The sequence below is a fragment of the Manis javanica genome, chromosome 12 (genome assembly GCF_040802235.1).
Source record: "Manis javanica isolate MJ-LG chromosome 12, MJ_LKY, whole genome shotgun sequence".
NCBI classification, from domain to species: domain Eukaryota; kingdom Metazoa; phylum Chordata; class Mammalia; order Pholidota; family Manidae; genus Manis; species Manis javanica.
This window is the reverse complement of record NC_133167.1, coordinates 105,743,035-105,770,360: the sequence shown is the minus strand read 5'-3', so window position 1 is coordinate 105,770,360 and position 27,326 is coordinate 105,743,035. Positions and strand designations below refer to the sequence as shown.

General features: G+C 38.8%; 1 protein-coding gene and 1 long non-coding RNA gene across 7 annotated transcripts in view; one reads left to right on the top strand and one right to left on the bottom strand.

Annotated features, from left to right (window-relative positions):
* The window catches only part of NEIL3 (nei like DNA glycosylase 3), a 750,694-nt gene that overhangs the window by 682,354 nt on the left and 41,014 nt on the right, over window positions 1-27,326 (top strand). The window lies entirely within an intron of this gene.
* The window catches only part of LOC108390737 (uncharacterized), a 118,545-nt gene continuing 94,949 nt past the window's right edge, over window positions 3,731-27,326 (bottom strand). Inside the window, exons 3-4 of one of the 2 annotated variants that reach the window (XR_012124059.1) lie at window positions 5,295-5,504; window positions 3,731-4,376 (exon numbers count right to left, since the gene is read on the bottom strand). This is a non-coding gene — a long non-coding RNA (uncharacterized lncRNA). Of the gene's footprint in view, window positions 5,505-27,326 lie in introns of both variants that reach the window. The other variant, XR_012124058.1, reaches the window with a different exon arrangement.

The following is a 27,326-nucleotide window of genomic DNA, read 5'->3' as shown; positions in this document are numbered from 1 at the left end:
GCACAGCTCTGCCTGCCTGACGCGTGCACTGCGCACACTAGCTGCCTTCCAGAGAGGACTTACACACACCACATTGTTTTACAAAGAGCACCTTTTTTTTCAGTGAAAAAATATGACAGATACTTCCTCAGCTGGATGATGAAGGTCAACGTTAATGGTCATAAATCATGTTGTTAGTTTGTACGCTCGGTATAATGTGATGAATGTGACATTTTATTTGTGCGATCTTCCTCCCCAAAGCCCACAACCCCATCCAATCAAGACAAAATCAAGTTCCAATAAAGGGTCATCCTACAAAATACATGACCATTAGTCCCCAAAGCTGTCAAGGTCATCCAGAATGAGGAAAGCTCTGAAAAACTGCCACAGCACAGAGAAGACGTCAGGAGAGACGACAGCCCTTAACTTTAATGTGTTATCCTGGACAGGGGTCTCTTACAGAAAAAGGACATTAAGTCAAAAAACACAGGAAACTTGAGTAAAATCTGCACTTCAGTTAATAAATATGCATCATTACTCTCTCACTAATTGTTAACAAATATGCCCACTAATGTAAGACATTATGGTTAGGAGAAACTAGGTACAGGGCATATGAGAACTCTGTGCACTACCTTCTCAATTTTTCTATAAACACAAAACTGTTCCAAAATAAAGTTTATTTATAAAAGCCAGTAAACATAAAGGTCATTATGAGGCCACTAGGATACTATTTTTGAACCTGAATCAGTTGTTTTCTAAATCACCAAGTAACATAAAACTTAAAAAGTTATGATGCATAGTTATTTCTCCTGTGAGATCCGTGGTTGTATTTGAGTCGACTGGGAGCCCAGTCGTTCCTGGTGCAAACCGGCAGGACCTGATTCCTTCTAGGTTTCCCCCGCTGAGCCTAGTTCTGTTCTGAGAGAAGACGGGGCAAAGCACAAGGGACTTGAGTCACTGCCAGCGCAGCACCAGGGCCTGTGGGGATCGCTGTGGGCAGCGCTGTGTGGGAATCACAAGGAATGGTGAGAGAGCCTGCCGTTTACTCAGAGCACCGCTTGTCGCTCAGGAGTCCTTCAAAGAGAGGTTACTGTCTGCTGGGTAGGGCACCGGCTTTGGCGTGATGGTTACAAATACAACAAATACAAGGGTTTGATCTGCATAAGCATTTTTGCTAAATCCAGTGAAGACATGTCTCCCACTTAGTAAGAGTTGTACCATAGCAGTGGGTTTCACTTGCTCGGCAGTAACGGAGAATGAAGTAAACACATACCGATTTCTTGTGCTGTGGTGGCTATACCAGCAAGGCAGGCATGACAGAAAAACATCTAAATGCACCTCGGGGAGAGGGCAGGGTTGGTGGGAAGACGGTAGTCTACACCGAGGCACGAGGGGTGAGTCAGGCTTGTGAGGGCAGAGAAGACACGGCATTTTAAGTGGAAGCCACAGCAGGAGTGAAATGCCAGGGCCGGGAAGGGGCTGCTTGGCCCGGGCAAGGCTGGGTGGGTCTGACATGGGAGAGCAGAGACTAGGAAGGGATCCGGTGAGAAATAAAGTCAGAACCGAGCCAAACTGTCTCTGGTGCTGAATTTGCAGTGAATCTACTGGAACTAGTTCCAAATGCAAAGTGGATCCATTAAAAATGTTTTGATCTAACTTGGGCTTTAGGAAGATATCGCTGACTTTCTCTGGCCCAGAATGCTAAGCAACCTACCTCTCTCTTCTTTTTTTCTAAAATAATATTGATATTCATCTGAATGAAATTTCATGAGTATAATATGGAATAAACATTAAATAAACAAAAAATAAATTTAAAACATGGTGCCTTAAAAGAACAAGTGTTGTCTCTGCATAGAATGAAGCAGTATTTGATACTTTAATACAAAGGGCATGAAAATAGAAAAACCCACTCCTCCTCCAGTGGCCAGACCTGTCCTGTATTGTAACAGTTAATTATGCTTTGTGTGAATTATACTTTAAAATCACCAGGGCCAGTACAATATTAATACAAAGTTAAAATAGTAAGAGTAAGATTAAAGGGACATAATTTAGTTCAAATGTGACATCTTAACCTGCAAAACTGTTAGAAATAAATGGTTCTTCATATTGGGAAATATAATAAAGATCGGTTGAATATTCAGTGGTTTAGATACTTTACATCAGAGTTGCTGCCGCATGGGAGCATTGTCCTTGGTGACTGGCCATGTTGGGGAGTTGTGCACTGGCTGGGGAGACTCAGACTGATGGTCCCCGGGGAGTCTCTTTACTGTCTTCTTTCTCGGGCCACCTCTGCTCTCGCTGTGACGTGGTGGCAAAGCCTCATTGGATCAAATGGAAAGAAGGGTCTCTGGATCTCATGAGATGCTCAGGCATCAGGCAGTCATGTTTCTATTACCCTACCCAAGAAGAAGTAAATAATATAGATATTTTTTAAAAACCCTATATCAATGAAAGAAATCAAATTCACAAAATACTTCCCACAAAAAATAACTTAGGAAAGAAATGACTACTCTGATGAATTCCAAAAACCTTTAAAGGATTTCCATTTGAAATATATGAAGACTTTTTCAATACAGTAATAAGACAAACAACCCAAAAAATGGGTAAACGTTTTTAACAATTACTTTTCAAATAAAAAGTTCTATAAATGGCCACAATGCATGTAAAAAGATACTCAAAACCACTAGTCATCAGAGTAATTGAAATTAACACCCAATGACCTAGCTATAAACACCCACTTTGGCTAAAACTGAAAAGATGTGTTGGTGAAAGTGTGGAGCGAATGGAGTTGTGATGCACTGGTGGGGGGTTGAGGGGGTGCAGAATTGTGCAGTTGGTTTAGAGAAGAGGGTAGCATCAGAGATAGTAAATCTAAATTAGCTGTGACTCCAAAATCCCAGCTGTGGAGATTCACCCAAGAGCAAAGCATATACATAGACACACAGCAAGCTGTACAAGACTGTTGGAAGGAGCATTGCTAATAATAGCCAAAATTCAGAAATCCAAATAGTGCAGGTGTCCATCAACTGAGGCTCACCAAATTCTGGTATATCTGTGCCGTGGAGTATATACTAAAATTCATCAAACTGTTCATCTAAAATAAATGACAATTATTGGATATAACTTATACCCAATAAAGCTGTTAAAAACAAAACATTAGAAACAAACCCAGCCATGGACTTAAATTAGAGACTCAGTTCATATATTGAGTCAGTTTTTGTGCTGAGTTTGATTGTGCTGGGTTTTAATAAGAAGTGTCAGTGGGAAATAAACATACTCAGTACTTTTTTTTATTAAAGTATCATTAATATACAATCTTATGTTGGTTTCAAATGTACATCACAGCAGTTCAATAGTCTCGGTAATCAACTTTTGTGATTGTGAATTATTGTGCCGCTTTATCCCCTCCCCCTGCACCTGCCCCACACCCTCTCCCATGGTGACCACCACTCACTTCAGTGTCAGTGAATCTACTGCTGTTCTGTTCCTTCTGTGTTGCTTTGCTTTTATATTCCACAAAGAAGTGAAATCATATGGTATTTGTCTTTCTCCACCTGGCTTATTTCACTGAAAATAATACCCTCTAGATTCATCCATGTTGTTGCAAATGGCAGGATTTCTTTCCCTTTTGTGGCTGAATAATATTCCATTGTGTATATGTACCACACCTTCTTTATCCATTCATCTACTGATGGACACTTAGGTTGCTTCCATATCTTGGCTATTGCAAATTGTGTGGTGATAAACACAAGGGCACATATATTTTTCAAATCAGTGATATTGTTTTCTTTAGGTAAATTCCTTGGAGTGAAATTACTGGGTCACATGGTATTTCTATTTTTAGTTTTTTGAGGAACCGCCATACTGCTTTCCACAGCGATTGCACCAGTTTACATTCCCACCAGCAGTGTTGGAGGGCTCCCCTTGCTCCGCATCCTCACCAGCATTTGTTCCTTGTCCTTTGGATGTTGGCCATCCTAACTTGTGTGAGGCAATATCTCAGTGCGGTTTTAATTTGCATTTCCCTGATATTTAGTGATGTGGAGAATCTTTTCATGTGCCTATTGGCCATTTGTATTTCAGCTTTGGAGAAGTGTCCGTTCAGGTCCTCCACCCATTTTTTAATCAGGTTATTTATTTTTTGGGTGTTGAGGTGTACTTTCAACTTTGGGTATTGAGGTGTTTTTTAATGATCTGTGGGAGAGGTAGGAGATGGCTACAAGTAGGACCAATAATTACATATTTCATAATATAATATAAAAAGTTAAAACCTGGTTGCAGTGGGGAACGAAGGCTAGGAGTGCAGGCTCTGGATGTATAGCCTGAGGTCAAATCTAATCTGTGACAGTTACTGTGTGATCTTCAGAAATCACATAACCTCTCTGTGCTTCAGTTTTCTATAAAATAGAGGTAAAAATGGGGTTTACTGACAAGTATGTTATAATGATTAATTCAGTTTCTCCATAGAAAGCACTTAAAACAGCCCCTGCCTTAGTCTAACTAAACAATGAAGTTGCTGTTAGAAATCTCATTTGTGACAATATACATGCTTTATCTACTTGGCTAATATCAGTATGTCATGCATGAAGGAGGCACACATATATATATATGTGACCAGTTTAAATCAACTTGATTTTAGTGTAGATGTTGATTTAGTTAACTCAAGCCAAAAATTTAGTTTTTTTCTCCAGAACTTCATATTACTCAAAACCTAAGGAATTCCATCATCTGATTGTGAATGACTTTTTTCATGACATTGGTTAAATCTCCATTTAAAATTTGCTGAACACATTAATGAACAAGAATGTGCTATGACAGAATTGGAAAAAAATGAAGTTCAAGAATGAGAGATATTCCTGTGAATGAATTTGTCCAGTAGCAAACATGTTACCTACCAAATAATCCTTTAATATTCTAAAGCAATTAACAAAGTATATATATATAAAAATAACCTCTATGCATACTTATAATGATGTTAAGCAAGAGACTTATAAGACTGAAGGCATACTTTTTAAATGGCTTTCTAAAATGCTCAAAATAGCTTCTTTGTATTCATGGAGAAAAAAGAAAGGTAAAATGGTTGTAAGTGGCAGGAATCTGAGCTCCACACTGGAGATGAACTATATATAATAGTTCTTGATTGTTTAAAAACCACTGATTCCAAAATGTCTGTTACTCGATAGCAACTATTATATTTTTTAAGTCAATAGGAATTTCAGAATGCAGCAATGGGATTGAACTGAGCCTGGAGTAATTAATTAGAATGACAAATGGGTGTAAATGATGAATATAGACCATTGTAATTAGAGACTCACCAGGTGTAGTAAATATGCTCTACTTTCCATTTTCAAAATTGCTTATAGCCTCATGGTAAGATGATTTTCCAGGGCTCATCTGAAATCCCATCTCTCTGCAGACAATGGATGATCTAGTTAGAGTTTCCCTTGCAACAGTGAGTATTCAGCTGAACACACACAGAGGTGATAAAATAAATGTTTTGAGTAGTTCCAGAAAATGAAGATTCTCTGTAGGAGGTAAAGAGGTGAACGGTATAATTAACTTGGGGTTGGGAGGAAAGACAATTCATATTTTGCATTTTGAAAAAGGCTAGCTAAAGTATTTGTACCTGTTTTTTCTTAATATTTTCCAACATTGCCAAAATTCTACCCAAATCTCTCCTCTTTTGAAAACTTGAGATTTGTCCAAAAAATGTGATTAATTTGATAACTTATTCTCCATAGTTTTACAAAATAGAGATTCACAGCTGTTACTAATTACAAGTGTACCCTTCATCAAAAGTAATCCAGTAAAAAATCCAAATTTACTAGAAGGTTAAGTTCAGATGCATTCATCTGAATTAAAAGACACTTAAAAAAAACTTGAGCATTAACAAAGAATTGCATTAATACACTTAACTGATTTGGAAACTCTTAACTGATGGGAAGATTTAGAGAGCAGACAAAAAGGTAGCTAAAATGTTAGGAGTCACTGATAGTGAATGTAAATTAAACTGAAATACCTAAAATTCTATAACCCAAGGATTCCTTTCTTGAAACACTACAATGTCAAAGTGAATACTGCCCTGAGCTCTTATAGGCTGACTTAAGGACCTCTGCTTTGATGTGCACAGCTAATTTTATACCATCCCCAAATACACAGCCTCATTTTCCTTTGAAATCAGTTTTTGTGTTTTAATATACAAAGATGAGAAATCAAATTTGTAAGCTAAAGGCATTTACTTATTTAAATTATAATAATACCTTTATCTCCTACATATAAATGATACAAAAAAGACATGTGCTATAGAACCGCATGCCAGTCACGCCCGAGCCCTGCAGTAGGATTTCCCAGCACTACCTCGGGCATCAGCGAGGGGGCAGCGCAGTCTGTGCTTGGCCAGCATGGTCAGCCGTCCACCCTCTGCTGTGCCTGTGCATGTCTAGTTTCTGCCCCTTTAGAGTAGACACGTACCTTCCTCATCATTGATTGGCCAATTGGCTCCCATACACAAAGGACAAAGACTGAAGAGACAGGCAGACCCCTCCTGACGGGCAGGTGGTAGGTTTAGTAAGCAAGGGAGCTCACCTATGAGCGGCTCCAAGACAAGTGCTGTCTGCAGCACCCTCCCCGCACCCCCCACACCAGCATATGAAAAGCTTATGCAGAGCCCTTAACTGTCTTCAGCTGCTATATACTGTCCAGACATACCAGCAACACCATGCTCCCTCAAGGCTGCATCTTTGAAAATGGCTCTCACGACAGGAATGCTGGGCAGGATGTACACACCAGGGACAGGGTAGGGGAAGGAGCCTCCTGTCGCCTGGGTCTAGCCTGTGAGTCAGCCAGAGGTCATACCCTCTCCAAGACCTCCTCCAACACCCCCACTCCCCCAAGTCATTGGACGAGGATGAGGGCCATGTAGATGATTAGTCTGACCCATACTTTCTGGGAGGTTTTATTGTATACCTACTGGAAAGGTAAAAATTCCTGGACTGTTAATAAATTTGTTCAGTTTCATGTCGTCCTTAAGTAATGTAGCCAAGATTCAAGGCATGTTGAGTTCCAAAGCCTATGCTCCTTCCTCAGGTGGACGTTATCTTTATCGCCTTTATTCTCAGTTTTCCTACTGATCTTGTGGTACGTACCCCAGGGCCGCCGAGCACAAGCACACCAGGTGCTCACGGCCCACTAACCAGGCGTGCCACTCACGCAGACAAATATGACTGCTTTTTCTGGGGGCTGCCTGGTGCAACTGCTTCTGTATCTCCAAGTGAAATTCTGATCCCTCACCTCACTTACTTTTGAACCCAGTCGCTCTTGCATAGATTATGTTAGTGTCCAGAATTTAACTATTGAGTCATTTTTCCAGAGTATAATACCTATAAGCTTTGACCACATGATTTTCTAAAAATGAAAAAAAAATGTATTAAATTCTCTTATAATACATTTCTCTTATAGCGTCTTTCATTAATATTTAGTTTTGTTCCTTTCCTTGAGAGTAATTCCCAGTTGTCCCAGCAATTTATCTTTCAATTTTTCTTTAATTAACACTCTCTTACCATCTTTCTCGAAGTCTACTGGACTATTATTGGATTCTCTAGTGGTGATACATCCTGTCACTGTCAAATTCTCATGGACAGGATTTCTGCCAATTAGATAACAATGAGGGAATAAGCATATATATATTATAACCATGGGGTATCATTTCACTAGCATGAACCTCATTCTTGGAAAGGCAGTGAAGCAAGGATGCTAGATATATGGTAGAAATGTACAGGTGGGTTTTGATTGTTCTGGGAAGAAAACAATGCAATTAAAATCTTTCTTGGTAGTTCATGTTGAGTTGAAAGGCAAAATCTAGAAAGCTGTGGTTTTCCATTTCTTCTAAATACACTGCATTTTAAATCCTCTGATCCTTGAACGGGCTTTTCTCTTTAGTTTCCTCAGTGGTGTTGCAGTGCTAACTGCAGGATGTAAAGCTGGGAGAAAGTTGTTGCTTAACTTCCTTTCTTACAGTCCTGGTAGCTCGGGATTCTGTTGATAAATCGTCTGTTAATCAGCTAAGACATTTTTTGTTTCTCCTTTGTGTGAATATTAGGTTTTGACTGAATGCCCCTATATACATAGATTTGGTGCTCATACTCAAATTTAAAACTCTTCATTCAGTAGCATTAACAGAGGCAATATAATAATTTGGAGATACATCCAGATGTCTTTTACTTTATATGCTTAGCCAATCTCGCTCTGTCTTCTGTAAACTTGAGCTTAGGGGAAAACAAGTGAGCTACCGTAAATTAAGCAGCTATGGATGTGATTTTTCAGTACTGTCTGAATACATCACTGATGTAAAATAGTGAAGTAGAAAAAAGTTCATTAGCATGTGGTATTTTAGGAAAACATTTATATGCTATCCATCAACGCTAAGTGTTTCTCTTAAGGAATATTTGTCTTTGCTATGGTTATAAGAGTATTTTGAGGGTATGGTTTAATCTTGATTTGCATTTAATTAAACCAAAATATACAGAAAATAACTGTTGAACTTAATTTACTGCCTGTTAATTAACCAAACCCACATACTTGGCTATTTTCTTGACTAAAATTAGTACCTTGCAATTGATGGAACTGTTCTATGCATGTTTCTCTTCATTTTTATCACTTTGAGCCCCATTAGACTCCTGTAACCAAAATAAAAGACTAATTTTTTGGAATATGTGAGCACATTTAATTTTTAATTGGTTGAGTTCATCTAGAGACCTGTGTAAAGAAGCTCTCAGTTCACTGCAGTTACCTGGGCATGTTTTCAAGAAGCCGAGCACGCTGGGCCCCTTGTCTGCAGCAGTGTGGACAAGCTCTTGGAAGTGCACAGGGGAAGGCAGTTGCGACAGAATCCCCAAGCTTAAGTGCACCCCTGGAGAACTGGGCTCGAGTGTGAGTGAGCCACAGAGACTGCCTTTCCTAAAGAAACAGATACCCATGTCCTGGGTGAGAACTCTTCCTAAATGGAAGCCTCTTTGCTTTTCTGCATCTGACTTATTTCACTGAGCATAATACCCTCTAGGTCCATCCATGTTACTGCAAACGGCAGGACTTCATTCTCTTTCGTGGCTGAGTAATATATATAGAGAGTAATATATATGTAATGTGTATATATATATATATATACTTGAAAAACAAAATTCAAGTAAATTTGAAGATCTAATGGGCTTTATTGATTCTTGCACTGGACATGATCCTCTCTAACAATTAGGTAGATGCTCTGAAGGGCAATAAAAAGTGAGCGTTTTTTAAAGACAGGACAAGGGAGTCAAAAAGAAACAGGATTACTTTGGGTGAGTTCTCCTTCATCTGGGAAAAAAGGGTCTTATAGGTGAATTCCTCTGGGCGATGGAGAGACACATGTGACATTATCTTACTGATGCAGACGGGAAAATCCCTCCCTGACTACATTTCCAGGGAGGTTGAAACTGCAGTTAAGTCAGGTATTAAGCCCCGGTTTGGCGACATGGCCCCCCAGCAGGGACACGATGTTGGGCCTTCGCCTTTCTTTTTAACATTATGCACCACATCTTCTTTACCCGTCTTCTACTCATGGACACTTTGGCTGCTTCCGTATCTTGGCTATTGCAAATGATGCTGCAATAAACATAGGCGTGCAGGTACCTTTTCAAGTTACTGATTCTGTTCCCTGCGGGTAGATTCATAGAAGTGGAATTACTGGGCTGTATGGTATCTGTTTCTAGGTCTTTGTATTGTTTTCCACAGGCCTGCACCGGTTTGCAGTCCCACCAACAGCATGCGAGGGCTCCCTTTCCTGTGCGTCCTCACTGACACTGGCGATTTCTTGTATTGTTGGTATTGACTGTTCTGACTGCTGTGAAGTGATAGCTCATTGTGGTTTTGATTTGCATTTCCCTGATGACCTGTGATGTTGAGCATCTTTTCATGCGTCTGTTGAATATAGACTCAAAACACACAGAACAGACTGGTAGTTACCATAGGAGAGGGGACTGGGGGATGGGTTTAAATAGGTGAAGAGGGAAAGAATCAGTGAGACTGGTATCTGGATCTAGCCAGTGGTTACATGAGTGTGTGCACATGTCAAAATTCATCACGCTGTACACTAAGATGTGTGCACTTTGTTGTACCTCGATTTAAAAAGCACTAATGTAAAAACTAAATACATGCATCACTTCATACATGAATGAACGAGTGACTGGATGAATGGATGGAGACCTCTTACCAAGTGGGAAGTAGCTGCAGGCAGTTTCCTGAACTATATTCCAAGAAGGGAAAGGTTCCAGGAGAGGAAATTTTAAAATGATACTCCCAGGGAACATGCCAGGGCAGACTGCTCAGCAAGAACAACTTTACATGCCCCTGTTATCAAGCCAAGAAAACCCACCCCTCCCCGAAATACTACAACGGGCCCAGGCTGGGGATCTAAGGGTTGTGCCAGAGGGTCCCCGAACTGCACACACCAGTTTACCAGGGATGCATTTTTGTTTTGCCAGACAATGTGTTGTGATTTGAGATTATGCTTCTGCCCAGAAATCTGTTTTTTTCTTTCTGGTCTTAGAATCCCTTCCTTAGTACATCATGCTTTCTTACTTTAGTCATTTTTAGATCATTTCTTGGTTTTCCAAACACAGTAGCTTTTCAGGGATAGGGGAACATGACCTACTTATCTTAATAACTCCCAAGCTTGCCATAATTACTCTCATATTTAGAAATTCAAACTCTCAAGTAAGTGTTGACATATTAAGTCAAAACACCACTGTGATTAAAAAAAAAAAGTCTTAGTTCAATGATTGAATAAGAATGAATTTTAAGGAGGAAAAAGGTCACAGAAAGAGGAAGCAGTCATCGTAAAAGCAATGTGTTTCTTAGTTCCTCTAGGCACAAGACCTCTTGATCCTTAAACATGGTTTTCCTGCGCCACACACGGGGTGGGGGGATGCGTAGGCCAGAAGGACGCAGACCGGGGCAGGAACACACTCCTCAGCAGCTGGCTTCTTTGAGCAACTCGTCCTGCCTTAGTTTTCTCCTCAGTGAGGATCTTGAGACACCCCCACCTTCCAGTCCGGTTTATCTACTGAGAACTCATCTTCACTTATTTTGATGCCTGAGACACAGTTTGACCTCTCGTTTTGTGTAACTTCATCTTCTCCCATCTAACCGTTCAGGGGTGGGGGGTACAGATGAAATCAGTGAAGGGGATTAAGAGGTATAAACTGCCAGTTTTAAAATAAGGAAGCCCCAAGGATGAAAGGCCCAGCATGGGAGTGCAGTCAGTGGTATTGCGGCAGCTTGGTGTGGTAACGGGTGGTAACTGCACAGACCACGGTGAGCATATTGTAATATACCTAAGTTCTGGAACACGATGTTGTGCACCTGAAACCATTGTATTATGTCAAATACAGTTCACTAAAAAAGAATTTATCATTCCATCCCTTAAACTTATCTTCATCTTAAACTTCATATTTCACTTGAACTATCTTGAAGCCCTTCTTAGCAATATAATGTGGTATTTTTTAAATCTGCATTTCATAATATCAGAAAGCCAGTAAGGTTTCACAAAACCAGAAAGAGTTCCATCTGAAGCATAATTACTTTTTAAAAAAAATCTACCTTGTGTCCATCTATTTGTGCATGTGTGAAAAAGATTTATTTTTATAAAAACGTATTTCTAGTATGTTCAACTTTTTGATCAGCAAAACTGTACTTTTTCTGACTTCCCTGATCTCATTGTCCTTAATTTCAATGCATTTAGATTCCATAATTATGCATATATCCTCATCATATGCACTCACAGGTGTGTGTGTGTGTGTGTGTGTAGAATAAATGGAAAATTAGCAAACCTCAAATGTGTGTGTGTGTGTGTGTGTGTGTGTGTGTGTAGAATAAATGGAAAATTAGCAAACCTCAAATCCTATCCCTGCTTCCAAACATTTACCACTCCCCTCCAACAGTTATGACTGTCCTGACTTCTACAACGTAGGTTAGTTATGTCTTACATATAAAATTATACAGTTTTTTGTTTTTTTAGTAGTTTTGTACCCAGTGTCTTTCACTTAACACAGTGTTCATGGACTCCCTCCTGCTGTTGTGTGTAGCTGCAAGTTTTGTTTTTTTCATATTTATCACATGTTGCATAGCAATACCATGATTTTATTGCCCCTTTTAACATTCAAGGGCACTTAGATGTTTTCCAGCTCTGGCCTTTTTGAACAATGCTCCCGAGAACATTTTGTACATGTCTTTTGATGCACACACATGGGTATTTCTCCTACTTGGAAATTGCTGAATCCTGGTTTGTGCTTAGATAACCTTCGAGGATAAGGGCACCCAGATTTCTAATGAGATGGTATCAATTTAAACTATGATTGCTATACATCCTCAACACACCTGGGCATTTTCAATCCATTTAATTTTAGCCGTTCGTGTTTATATGTCTTGCTATTTCACTTTGGCTTTACTTACGTCTCAACAGTGTTGAATGAGCCCGAAGCAGCTGTGCCGGCCATTGAGGTATTGTATTTTCCTTAGTATTATTTTAGTCCCCGCTTCCTCGTTTCTCCACTGACAGGTCTCTTCGTGGTGGTGTCGCCCACTCACCTTCAGTCCTGTCTCCGTCACACCACCGTTCCCCATCCTCCTGCTCCTCTTTCTTACCCTTATCATTTCCTCTCCATTCCACACACACCCACTCTCTAAGCCTACTTAGTAAAAAAAGTGGCACCATTTCTTCTAGATGAACATCTGGATATGATTTCCAAAGGATAATTCTCAAGTGCTTATGGCAACACCTGTGGACCAGGAAGTTAGCTTGAAATCTCTTGACTTATCTTGTAATGTTTCTACTATAATTTCTACTATAATAAATATTCCATTTGTGGGTGCTTTAATAAATTGTTAATTAGCTGATCAATCGTAGTCTATTAAAGATATAATCATATATTAAAATACTGTTGCTTATCACATTCATTCTAACATTTTTCTTTTCATACCGTGGTCATAAGGTTGTAAGTTATGAAAATAATATCTAATAAAAAATGTAAAACTTATGATAACAAGTACTACCAAATGATAGCAGAATTCAACTAATTTTTAGATGTCTGATGAAGTCACTCTTTTTACCTTGATGAATTACATAGAACAAAAGCCTGCTACCCTTAAGTAAAAACCTAGTAACAAAAAGTCTATGTACGAACAATCAGAGGAAGTCAGTGAGAAAAGAAAGTTGCAGAATTACAATGCATTCCTGTTTTAGAAATGATTAAGAGATTTGAAAAAATAGCTATGTGAAGAGCAGTCATATAGATGGCTTGATAGAGGCCTCTTTTAAATCGACAAATCCTCAGATTCTGTGAGAAACTAGGCATCAAAACCTCAGGCTCAGGTGGCTTTAATCCATTTCTCCTCCAAAAATTGAAAGTCAAGAAAAGCGTGTGCTCGAGGGGCCATGGGGAGAGCCGGCGGTGGGGAGGGTTTCCTCACAAAATTAAGGAAAAGGAAAGGGTAGTACTGATGATAAAGGGAGTTTTATTTTAGCGATTCACATATTATATTATATTATATTATATCATATTATATTTATTTATTTATTTATTTTTATTAAGGTATTATTGATATACACTCGTATGAAGGTTTCACATGAAAAAACAATGTGCTTACTACGTTTACCCATATTACCAAGTCACTGCATACCCCATACCCCACTGCAGTCACTGTCCATCAGTGCAGCAAGATGCTAGAGTCACTATTTGCCGCCTCTGTGCTGTACTGTCTTCCCCATGAGCCCCCCAACACCATGTGCACCAAACATAATACCCCTCAACCCCCTTCGCCCTCCCTCCCCACCCGCCCTCCCACACCCTCCCCTTTGGTAACCACTAGTTTATTCTTGGAGTCTGTGAGTCTGCTGCTGTTTTGTCCTTCAGTTTTGCTTCGTTGTCATACTCCACAAATGAGGGAAATCATCTGGTGCTTGTCTTTCTCTGCCTGGCTTATTTCACTGAGCATAAAGTCCTCCAGCTCTATCCATGTTGTTGCAAATGGTAGGATTTGTTTCTTTCTTATGGCTGAATAGTATTCCATTGTGTATATGTACCAGATGATAAAGGGATTTTAAAAGAATAGGTCATAGAGTCTATGTAGAAGATACAATTTTAGGTTTTATTTTTGATCCCTTAAATATTAACTAATGATTGTCAATAGTATGCGGTGATGTAGGCCCTGACATGGGAATTTTGCTGTGTTTTTTTTCTATTGTTTGAGAGAACATGATTATAATTCAATAAATGCTCCCATTGAAATATGTTTTTTCAGAATGTCAAACTCTTTGAAAATTTAGGGGGAAATTATGTGCTCTCATTTTGCACTGTATCTTTCCATTTACCTAAAAATAAATTGATAAACTGTTATACACATCTTTGCAGTTTCCCTCCTCATAAGGAAATTCAGGCTAATTTATTTTTTAAAATTATAATCTTGCTTTTTATGCCCAACAACCAAGCATGAAAAGATATGGAAATATGTGGACGATACTGATTTTTAGTCAATCGCCTCATTTTTTGTTACCACATTTTTTCCTCTATAAAAGTTACCTTGATGCAAATTCTTGATGTTAGCTCTTATTCTTCTCATGGGAAAGGAACTTCAACTTAAGAAAAGGAGAAGGAGGCATCTTTATGGGTCAGTGATGGACAGAACATAGTGAGATACCCTTTCCTTTCTCTTGATTTTTTCCTGGAACCCTGTGGTGTGGGTACTTAAGGACCATATGACACAAGGCAGCACAGGGGAAAAGTTAGGGAGACAATTGTCCAGGGCCACTTGTGCATCCTGTTAGGACCAGGCCTGGAGTTATTTTTGTACATCCCTCTCCTAGAACGTTACATGATGGCGTTTTAGGACACGCTGATGTCTATATATAGTTAATGCTAATAACAGGGATGTAGGAAAGGAATAGATGCTGGTATAAACATTTATTTGACACCTTAAAACTATCCCTGAACTTTGAAAATTTTTCCTTTCTTCCTCTATGCTGTTACTTTGCAGTAGTGAAAACAATTTAGGTTTTTAAAGTATAGAGATGAGAACGTGAAATGTAAAACTTGACTTTTCTTCAGAGGAAATAGGTGGGTCTGCTGACAACCACGATGTTGTAACTTGAAATGTAAGCCTCTTGAGTGAAAACTTCTTACATGTCAGGCACTTTTGTTTGTTTTGGTTTTGGTTGTCTGCACAAGTTTTTTAGAATTTAAATCAAATATGAAAATAGGAATACTTTTACCAAATGGAAGGGTTGTAGAGAAATATTAAAACATATTTGATTTTAAGAAGACAAAATTAAAAAGAACACTAGCCTATGAAACATGCTGACTCTTTTTGCTTCTTTCACAGCCCTTGCCTGTTTATATGGTCTTTCATGCATGTTATTTAGTATTATCTCTGCTAAATTTAAGTAACATAAACAGTATGACATCTTGGCTGTAGACAGCCTAGCAATCTCACAATACCTTCCGATTTAGCAGTTGTACAATGTGGTATTTCTTATCCTGAAGAGAGCCTCAAGAAGAGACAGCTCCTGTAGGACACCAGACGACTCTGAGTAGAAGGAGTAAGAGATGGAAGGAGGGTCCATTTCAAGTTACAAATCTTTAAGAGAGACTTCCTTGTAGTTAAAATTTTGAGGCCTCGATAGTCCAATTAATACTCTGACTTCTGAATGTTTGTGTTTTAGTTTCTGGTTCTTAGACAATGCCTCTAAGTCTCTTAGTTCATTTATTTTTGCATGTCAGAAGTTCCCCCATAAGGACCATTGATAGTCTATGTTGAATTGGTTTCTGGCTATTTATCAGAGAAAGTGCAAGACTTAGGACTGTAATAAGACTTCAAGTAGAAGTGAGATTTTAAGAAGGGCATTTTGATTTTCAGAGGCAAGCCCATGATAGATACAAAGCAGAACCACTCCATTTGGGCAATGTGTGTGCTTACGAGTGTTGTCTCTGGGTCCTCCGTCAAGCAGGTGTTAGGAAGGGGTCATGTGATCAACAAGCTGACAGATGCACGTCTTTCACAGACAGATGGACAGAGGTTGCCTTCCTTGAGGGTTCTGCAAGGGGCCTAGAATAATTTGGCTAATGCGTTTTCATGACTTGTTACTGACCTAATGCTTTCCAACCATTAACACTCAGGGGTCCTGTTGGATATTTACAGGGTCACTGTCTGCATCCACTGTCTATGGGATCCTCCTTCATATGTATTCAGCAGAAATAAGCAAAGGACAAAACAGAAGCCCTCTATGTACAAAACTGTGTACATAGCGACACACACACACTAAAGCCCCACGAGCAGCATCAGAGTAGACATGGTAATACCACCAGACACCCTCGAATGGTCCAGCGGTAAATCTGAGGTCTGCTGAGTTTGTGTGAAAACCTAAGTTAATTGATAAAATGATGCACCTTCAAATAAAAATTACTTTACATGTAGATCCAGGCTTGAAAATTGGATATAAAAGTTTAGTTTTAATGACCTTATGCAAAAACATTTTTGGTTACAAATTCTAAGATTTAGAATAAATTTAGCAGCACTGCTCAATGGAACTATTCAGAGCTCAGATCATTGTTGAGTTTATCTCACCAAAAATGGTGTTTGGGCATAAGGACTCCCATGGGGTAAGGCTGTTGACCTGGGAACCTCCCGATTCCTGTCAACCCGGTGTCCTTAAAACAAACGTCCAGAGATGCTCTTGAGAGGACCGACCATTCAGTATCTGAAGTGAAAAGGTGATTGTGAATGTATTTCTTGGTTTAGTAAAGTCAGGCAAGGTCTTCTCAAACAGGGTGGGCTGACAGTCTAAGAAATGAGTATTGAGGCTCTTGCAGGCAGGGGCTGCTGGTCTTTCAGAAAGGAAAGTGTGTTGACATTATCTGCAGAAGTGTGGTTACTCAGATTAGAGTTGATTCATGACGCTCAGAGGTATCAGTCTGTTCCTCTCTGACTTAAGAAGCAAAATCCCAACACCGATTGTTTGGCCTGGAAAGAGGTTTTCAGTGATCTGGGTTGTTGCTGATCAACTGAACGGGTTTTCACAGTTTCTGATGGTTACTTGTTATTATCACTATGGAACAATCAATCTTTTCGTCGGCAAATAGGAAATTTTTTCCCCAGTGGCATACTAAGCAAGCATAAATCCGAAAGAGTAATATGAGCCTTTAAGAATGGTGAGAAAAAGCCTATAGTCTCAAATTGAGAAGATTTTCAAAAAATATTAAGAAAAATATAAAATTTAATTTAATTGATAAGTATCTGTTCAGACAAATTATTAGTTGGACCAAATTTTTAAATGACATGAGATTTTTTATTTTAATAGGGAGTCCATAATGAGTCAATACCAACATGATTTTCCCATGACTAATTCTTGAGAAATAACTCTATTTCTTTTTTAATCTTAGAATAATCACTTCATTATATTTATTCAAAAGAAACATGATTATTGTAAATAAACAATAATACAAAGAAGAAAGGACACCAGAAAACCCCAGAAATCTCAAATAGTAATCATTAGAGGGAAAACAATTCCCTGTGCTAATCCGCAAAGCGCACAAATGTGAGTTTTAGTTTTGTACTTAGTTGCAGTCGCTGTTTATCACCAGTCCTTTAATGTCGTTTGCTGGTCCTGAGCTCTTCTGAGGCACATCTTTACTGGCTCACTGTACTGTGTTTCTTGAAATGCACCCATTTCAAGTTGTCAGCTTTTCTCCTGTGCTTGATCACCTTTTTCTTTTGAATGTAATCTCCATGGGCTTCATTTTTCTCTCAGGATGTTGTATGTGTTTTAAAATATTTCTTGTTGTTTAATGTTTCTCTGGAGAAATGTTAGGCCACCCTTAGTTTTCCCCTTCCATGTCACATTTTCTCTTCCAAGGGTGACTAAGAACACTTGGATTCTTCTCAGAGTTGGTAAGGGAGCCACTGTATGTTGCCCAGTTCATTTTAACCCCCTTGACATGTCTTACTACATTCTAAAGCTAGAAGGCTAAAGGTCACATGCTGCGAAGTTCCTGTCTCCCACTCTAAAGACAGGTCCACGTGGGAGTTCTGGGAAGGGAACATGACATCAAGGACGTTCCCTCCTGACAGTGATTCTTGCCTTGTGTAAAGGCCCTGTAGTGACCAAACCTGAGGTGAGGGTCCGCCCAGCCCTCAAGTCCTATGTAGTAGGAACTCTGGGCCGTGGGCAGGAACATTGTATTGGCTTCTAGATTCACGGGCCTCAGAGTGTCTGGGCCCAGAAAGGTTTCTTGACTCTGATAGAGGGTTTTACTTGTGTTTTTTATATTTTTGTGTTCCTCCAACTATAATGAGTCTTTACTTAAGTCTTCAAGGTGACAGTCTGCCATCCCTAGGAATTTGATACTCTATTACCTAGGGGAAACCCACCCAAGCAGGCAGGGCTCGAGGCCTTTCCTGCCACCACAGACCTTCCCTTCCCACACGTGTGCACCTCGTTGTCCTTTATGCCCCAGTCACTGCCGTGCATGCCCAGAGACGTCCCTGGAGAAGAAAATGCAGGATGGTATGAAATCCCGTGTTTTCTGCCATACTTGTTCTTTCTTATGTATAATGAGGAACATTAAATAATTTTGAGTTTTTTCTAATATTTACCTTTCTCATAAGTTTGCTGACTTAATCTAGTCTGCTGGTTATTGTATTGCATTAGCATTGTGACAGCGGGCAAGTGTTGCTGTCACTCTTTTAAAAAGTTAATTATCAGCAGACTTCAATGTGTAGATTCTGTGTAATCAAAGCTATATTTTGTCGCAGATACTTAACCCATTCCCCCCTGTCTGCACCTCGCCTTATTTATATTGGCAATGAAAACATCAAGACCTCCACAGCAGGCTTTTATGCATTGCATAGCTTCCAGCAAGGTGCTCACCCAGGGATTGTGTAGGTAAAGGTGTCTTAGGAAGAAGTCATGTTTCTCTTGATTCTCTGAACTTCACTGAGCAACATGGCTAATGCAGTGCAAGGCCCAGTGCCTGCTCCGTGGCTTTGTGGAACATGTATGTGCAATGTATAAGGATCTCACGGATCTACTCTTGTAGATTATCCATGATCTCAAATAACTCTTGCTACAGTTAGGCAAGAACACATATGTTATGGAGATTTTCACATCAACCGTGAAGCATTAGAGGCCATTTATGTTCATTATGTATTTATAATTATAATATTTTCATTTATCTTTATTCTCCCAGACTGCCTGTGAAGAGTAGTGAGAAGTTAGGATATTTCATTTTTTGGTCATCCACTTTTCAATGTTTATCAAATGAAGTTGTGCTGCTTTTATTGCTTGATCTGTGCTATGTGATGTGTGTGAGCACATGTTACTGTTTTGCCATTTTGTAAGGTATTGAGGAAAGGAGATTCAGTAATAATAATGTTCTCTATCATCTTTACCCAGAAATATTATCTCCTCAAAAATGTCCTGAATCAATGTGTTCTGTAATATATATTTGCTCCATTTTAACCAACAAATCAAGTGGTAGGACTTAGAATTTGACTACTCTAAATAATACTACAAAAATGTATCTTTATATCAATCTTAAATTATTTTCTTAACCCACAAAAACCTAATTGCATATTACTAAGGTTGTTGCAAATTTAAGCATTCTATGTTATAGACGCATTATACATATACAGCCACACCACCATACATGCAGGCATCAATTTCCAGTTATTGTCTTCTTGACTGGCTACTTTGTTGCTTTTTAATTCTAATCATTTTCCTAAAATTTTAGCCAACTTGGACCGTTTTTGCATTCCTTCACTACTGAATTTACGTATTTTATATGTTAATTGTACACTGCATTTTTCATTTTGGGGAATGCCTTATGTCCCTTGGTCACTTTTGTAAGTAACAATTTATTGATTAAACCAATTTTCAACACACCTGTTACAGAATATTTCATGGTCAAATAGCCTGAAAATATTTTTCTTAATTTTTTCTTTAATTTTGTCATAATTGTTTTCTTATGGAGATTTAGTATTTGTTAGAAAACCCTATTAATTTTTAGTTTTTATGTTTTCCTTTGTTTTCATAATACCTAAATGAACATCGTTTACCATTGTAAATAATATTAATATTCCCAAATATTTTTCTTCTAAATATTTTTTTCTTCGTTGACACTTCTGAAATGTGTGTTGACTCTTTATCATAAGCGGTTGTTTTTGTCCACAGTTGTGTTATTCAATACTACTCATTTGATAGTTCTTTTCAAATTGATGCTGTATTTATCACATTTAATAACTCTGGAAATTTGTTGACATTTAATTATCTTTCAATTATCTATTCTATGTGGTTAACAATTCGGGAGAGATCTGCTCTTTCAATTATATTCTTTAATTAGTCTTAGCTAATTTTAACTCTATATTGGCTACCTATCTATATTTTTAATAGAATTCTATCCAGAGATCATAGGTATTTCCTTGAGAATACATCAAACTAATGATTTAACTTGAAAATTGCTATTCATATAACGATTTATTCATCAGAAAATTTTAATGAACCTTAGTAAAGGTCTAGTATTTTTTTAAATACTGTTCCTGAGAATTTCAGTTTATTTTTCATACTACATTGATCTTTGCTAATGTTAATGGACTTTTTTAAATTATACTTTCTAACTGTAAATTACTGACTGCTATTGATTTTTATCCAGAAATCTAAGTAGTCTTAATAATTTTAACAGGTAGGTGATTTGTCATCTGAAAATAAAGAATATTTTATTTCTTCCAAAAATTCTTTATTTCATCATTGCTTCTGGTAAAAATTATGCAAACTGAAACAATGTAAACTGAAATAGTGAATTATAACCATATATTTTCCCCTAATTTTAAGGAGAATGTGGTGTTAGATACTTTAAATTGAAATATAATTTGTATACAATATCATATTGGTTCCAGATTAATAGCTTAGTGATTCATCAGTTATATACATTATTAAAACTCACTATGGTAAGTGCAGTTACTATACGTCACCATACGAAGATATGACAATATTATGAGCTATATACCCCTACCACACTTCTATCCCTGTAACTGTATTATTTTATAATTTGAAGTTTATGTCTCTTTATCCCCTTCACCTTCATCTGTCCCTCCATTCCATGGTAACCAACCATCCATTCTCAATGTTTATGGTCTACCTCTATTTTTTTTCTTTCTTTTATTTGTCAGATTTCACATATAAGTAAAACCATACAGTACACATCATTCTCTGACATTTCACTTAGCATAATTCCCTATAGGTCCGTCCAAGTTGTCACAAATGGCATAATTTATTTTTTATGGCTGAATAATTTGCTATTGTATGTATGTACCACATCTCCTTCATCCAGTCATCTATAGATGGACACTTGGGTTGCTTCCATATTTTGGCTATTGTAAGTAATGTGCAGTGAACATAGGGGTGCATATACATATTGAAATTAGTGATTTTGTTTCCCTTGAGTAAATTCCCGGAAGTGGAATTCCTGGGTCACATGGTATTTCTATTTTTACTTTTCGGAGAAACCCCCACACTGCTTCCTAGAGTGGCTGCACCAACTTGCAATCCCACCAGCCCCATATGAGGGTTTCTTTTCTCCACATCCTCGCCCACAGGTTATTTCCTGTCTTGCGGGTAGTGGTCAGTCTGACTGGTGTGAATTGGCGTTTCTGTGGTTTGATTTGCATTTCCCTGATGAGCAGTAGTCCTGAGCATCTTTGTGGGTCTTTTGGCCCTTGATATGTCTTCTTTGGAAAAATGTCTTTCTGTTTATTTTTACTTTTGTTTCCTTGCTTAGGGAGACATATCTAGAAAAAAAATAATTCTGATGTTGATGTTCAAGAGCTTATTGCCTGTGTTTTGTTCTAGGGATTTTATGGCTTCAGGTCTTACGTTTAGGTCTTTAATCCATTTAGAGTTTATTTTTGTAAGACAGTGATCCAGTTTTATTCTTTTTCATATAGCTGTCCAGTTTTCCCAATACATCAGGAATGTTAGTCCATAATCTTCTTTTTTTTTAGTGTGTTTGTCTGGTTTTGGTAGCAGGTTGATGCTGGCCTTACGAAATGAATGTGGAAGCTTTCCTTTTTCTTGTTTTTTTGGAACAGTTCAAATTCTTTAAATGTTTGATAAAATTTACATGTGATCCTGTCTCATCCTGGGATTTTGCTTATTGGGAGTTTTTTTTAGTAATGATTCATCTTCATAACTAATAATTGGTCTGTTCAAATTCTCTATTCCTGGTTCAGTCTGGAAGAGTATATGTTTCTGGGGATTTATACATTTTTTCTAAGTTGTCCAATTGCTTAGTATATAATTTTTCATATTTTCTTGTAATTGTATTTCTGTGGCGTCGGTTGTAACTTCTGTTTCTAATCTGGTTTTATTTGCACTCTGTTACTTCCTTTTTTCTTCTAAGTTTGGGCTTGCTTTGTTCATTTTCTAGTTCCTTTAGGTGGTGGTTTGCTTGTTTATTGAGTCGTTTCTTGCTTCTTGACGTAGGCATGTATCACTCACTGTAAACTTCGCTCTTAGGACTGCTTTTCCTACAGTCCAAAGGTTTTGAACTGTTGTATTACTGCCTTTGTTCTTCTCCAACTATGTATTTCTTCCTTGATTTATTTGATGACCCATTTGCTGTTTAGTAGCATGCTGTTCAGCCTCCATGTGTTTGCGCTATTTGCATTTTTTTCTTGTACTTGATTTCTATTTTCATACTGTTATGATAAAAAAAATGCTTGGTATGACTTCTTTCTTCTTACATTTGTTGCGACTTGCTTTGTGGCCTAACATGTGATCCTGTCTGGAGAATGTTTCATATGCACTTGAAAAGAATGTGTATTCTGCTATTTTTGGATGGGATGTTCTTTATACACCTGTAATTCAATTTGGTCTCATGTCATTCAAGTCCACTATTTTTTCCCTGATTTTTGTCAGGATGATCTATTTGTTGATGTGAGTGGGTGTTAAAGTCCCCTACTATTATTGTATTACTTCAATATTTTCCTCTATGTCTGTTAATAGTTGCTTTCTATGTTTAGGTGCTTCTCTGTTGGATATAATAGATATTTCAATTGTTGTATATTCCTGCTGGATTGAGCCTCTAATCATTATATAATGTCCTTTTTCATTTCATTTATTGTATTTTTCACCTCTTATTGGTTCCATTTTATTTTTTCTATCTCTTTGTAGAGTTTCTCACTGAATTCCTCCACTCTTCTTTCAAGTCTGGTGAGCCTCTTTATAATCATGAATTTGAATTCTCTATCCAGATTGCTTAACCCCGTTTCATTCAGTTCTCTTTCGGAAGTTTAGTTGGGTTCTATTGTTTCAGCCATATTTCTCTGTCTCCTCATCTTGTTGGACTTTCTGTGCTTGATTCTATTAATCAGTAGAAAGGGCTACTCTCCTGGCCTTGACGGGTTGGCCTTGTTCAGGAAGGTTCCCCAGTGGCTGCAAGTACCTGGTAGCTCTGGCTGGCTGGCTGGAGACCTAGTGCGTGTGAGCTGAGGATGTCCTGGGTCAGGGCTCTTGGGGCACGGTTGGAGAAGAGTGTAGTTAGAGGCCCAATTGGAGGGGTTCCTGCATGGATACCAACGAGGCCTATGCTGGCAGGGAGGCATCAGGCCCAGGTACAGTCTTCCGGAAAGCTGTGCCTCTGGAGCTACTGGTTCCACCCCCGGAGTGCAGTTGGCAGCTCAGCCATGCTCTGCATGGGTGAGCAGTGACTGGCTCCATACCTGCGATGCAGCCCCAGGCCCAGCCAAGGCCCCCAGGGAGGCACCGCCCCTGTGGCTACTGGCTCCAAGTCCACGGTACCGCAGTAACATGGCTGTGTAGCAACGACTGGCTCCAGGGAAATCCCTACTTCCGCAGCTACTGGGTGGGCACCCACAGTGCAGGGGGGGTCCACAGGGACCGGCTCTGTGCCCTTGGGGCAGCTGCAGCCCAGATGTGCTCTCCAGCTGAGACATCAGGTTGTGGGTTGGGGCTGGGAAGCCACCTGGACCGTATTTGAAATTACTGTGTGCCCAGCCCTGCTCCCTGCATCCCTATGAGTATGGGCAAGGAGTGCAAAGCATGGCGCTCGCCAGACCTCATCCAGGGGGAGTTCCAGCTGCTCCTCTGCCCGTCAGCAGGTGCGTTAGTGGTATGAGTTGGCTGTTTTCCTTTATAGTCACTTCAAAGCATGGCCTTTTTCTGTGCCAGGGCATGGAGCCTGTGTCCCAGTCCCTCAGCAATGCCCCTCCTCTCTGTGGGTCACTGTGCTGGGCGTGGGGCCCCTCCGTTACCGTGTGTCCATCTCTCATACTTCTTATGTGATCTTTCTTTCCCTCCTTGTGCAGAAAGTGCCCGCTTGGCCCCAGTTCTTCCTCAGGATGAAACACCCTGTGTGTATGTGAAGGTGGGAGGAGGTGGCTTCTCGCTCTCTACGCTGCCCTCTTCCCTGAAGTCCTATCAGTGTTACATTCTTAACTGGAATTTTGGTTTTATGTGTCATGTAAATATTCTTATCAAGCTAAGGGATTATCTTTCCTTCCTATCATTGTTAAAGGTTGTTTTTTTTTTTTAATACTAATGGACATTGAATTTTTTAATGCCCTCCTCAGTACCTAGAGGCATATGACTAAGTTTATTCTTTGCCCTATTAATGGCATAAATCAATAGATTTCTTACTGTGCATGATCTTTATACCTCTAGGAAAATCTTATCTTGTTCATGATCTATTTTTTTAAATGCCTGGACAGGTTGATTTTCCTAATATTCAATTTAAGCTTCTTCATCATATGCACAGGTAAGATTAGTCTGTAATTTGCTTTTTGAGGGCTCTCATTGAAGGATTTGGGAATTAGTTATTTCAAATGGGTTAAATAATTGGGAATATTTTATCACTTATTCTTTTAAGATGTTTTAAATAGAGAATCATGGGTCTTTTGACCTTTTGATACATTTTTTCTATAAAAACAAAATTATAATTATAGGTAGCTTTTGAGCAATTGTTCCCAAAATATTAAGAAGTTTCTTAGATTGACTCTTTAGTGTCTGATTATTTTTCAAGCATTCCCCCAATAGTACAGAGGGATGAGTTGTTTGAATCGCCTCACTTTCTGATGCTTATCTATATTACTAAGTAATTTGAGATCTTCAGCCAGAAGGATAGCTGATAAGAGTTTATGACAAGTTCAATGAGTTAATAGCCTGATAGAAGACCGTGGAACCCAGGGATTATGTTTAATCATAGAAGGGAGTGTTTGCTCACCATGGTTTTTTTTCCATGCTGATAAGGTGATGAGTCCCAGTTGATCCTTAGACAGGTTCTGTCCTACATTGTTGCCGTGCCTGCCAAACATCTGTAGTCGTGTGCATGTGAGGTCTTCTAGTGCATCTGCTCCAGTGCTGCTCATTCAGATTAACAGTCATGAATAATGATCTCCCCAGCTTTTGTGTATCTTGCCTTTGTATCAGCTCTACTCCTGCAGAATAAGGGGATCTGAAAGGACCTGTTTCCCTGACATTGTGTAGTCTTTTGCAGTAAGTAGAATTACCAAGTAAGGGAGGGAAAACGTCTTTTTGTATAGTATCACTTATTTTAAATTCAGAGGAAATTTATTCAAGCTTCTGAAGGGTGTATGGCATGCTATGTTCATTTTCAGTGTTGGTACAGCTGTTTGCTATTTTTATAGTTGTGGGGTCCTCTCCATGCCAGTTTAGATCAGTGAATTTAGATGCTTATCGTTAAAATGTATTGCAATGAATATTGGGAAACCTAATATGTGAACACATTCTCATAGATTCAAAAGATGGTAACTTAGACAGCAAAAGGTATGTTAACCTATATATAATGACAGAAAAATTGGAAGGATTTAGTTCTACTTGAAAGAGTAAAACATTAAATGTTTAAATTACTCATATACCTAAAACATTTTTAAAGACTAAGGGTATAAAATGACCAGGAGGCAGATTTAGTTACCCAGAAAAGGCTTGTTAGTGATTCTAACTTTCCAATAGTGGAATTGGTTTCATCTTTAAGGTAGTGATGGCTCTACTGCTAGCACAGAATTCCTAGCAGATACTGGATGACCACTGGCAGAGTAAGATCCCTGTATTAGAAAGTATTCCCAATGTCCTTCTGCTCATTTATGTTCAGGTTTCAAACTTCAAGTTATACAATGTTACAGGAAAAAATATTCCTTTGTTTACGTATTAAGGACTTACATTCACTCCTTGCCTTTAGTCTTATCATTTGATTTGTACAGAGACAGGTTAAAACTGAAGTACATTTTACTTCAGTCTGTCTATAGATTTATATAGTTTTATGTTTGTCTCATTATTTTATAGATTATTTTTCCTTATATTTTGCAACTAAAAGGCTCAAAACTGGTTTCTAGCAAATGGGAAACTGAAACATGTGTTGAATAACATGTACCTCATTTTCTGGGCTAGAAAAAACAGATCTATGTAAAATCCAAAGCAAATGGTAAGCTTTTTAATTACCTCAAATTTTAAACTAGTGGATCTTCAATGGCAGGGATGTATTGTGGTTCTTGTACTATTCATTTATCGTGTATTAGTCAGGCATCTCCCGTGTGGCAGGCATCGCTTTACATGCTGGGTATACAACAGTGCACAAAACCATGTAAAATCTCTTTTATATGAGCTGCTAATTGGGGATTTGGTGACCAGCAATTAACATAGAAACAAACCAACATAATGTACATGTGGGAGTATACATGTTTATGGGTGCTGTAAGGCAGAGAGAGAGTGATAGGCCATAGTCCTTCAGGAAGTACTCTCTGGAAGGGTGCAGCTGAGCCTCTAATAGGTGAGGCAAGGACGTGAGTTAATGAGGATGCTAACAGATTTTCAGGCAGGTAAGTTCAAGGTCCAGAAGTCATAGCCTCTTGGGGTATCAGAGAGACAAGACCAGAGGCAGAGAAGGGAATGGAATGGGGTGAGATACACAGGTGTTGGGGGTCAGGTCCTTCAGGCACCATAAGCTCTGGTAAGGACTTTGCTCTTTATTGGAATAGGGAGTCTTGGGGGCATCAGCAGTGGAGACACAGTGTTCAACCTTCATAGACTGAATTTGGCTTCACTCTACATTTGCTTAGAACGGACTTGATGAGGGCGAGTGCTGACTCAGAGAACCATCCAGGCCGGGATGATGGTGGCTTGGACTGGAGCTGATGGGAGAAAGTAGGAGTGGCTGACGCTGGATGTATTTTAAGGTGCACGGATGACAGGATCTGCTGGCTTAATGGACGTCAGTGTGGAAACTATTTGTAGTATT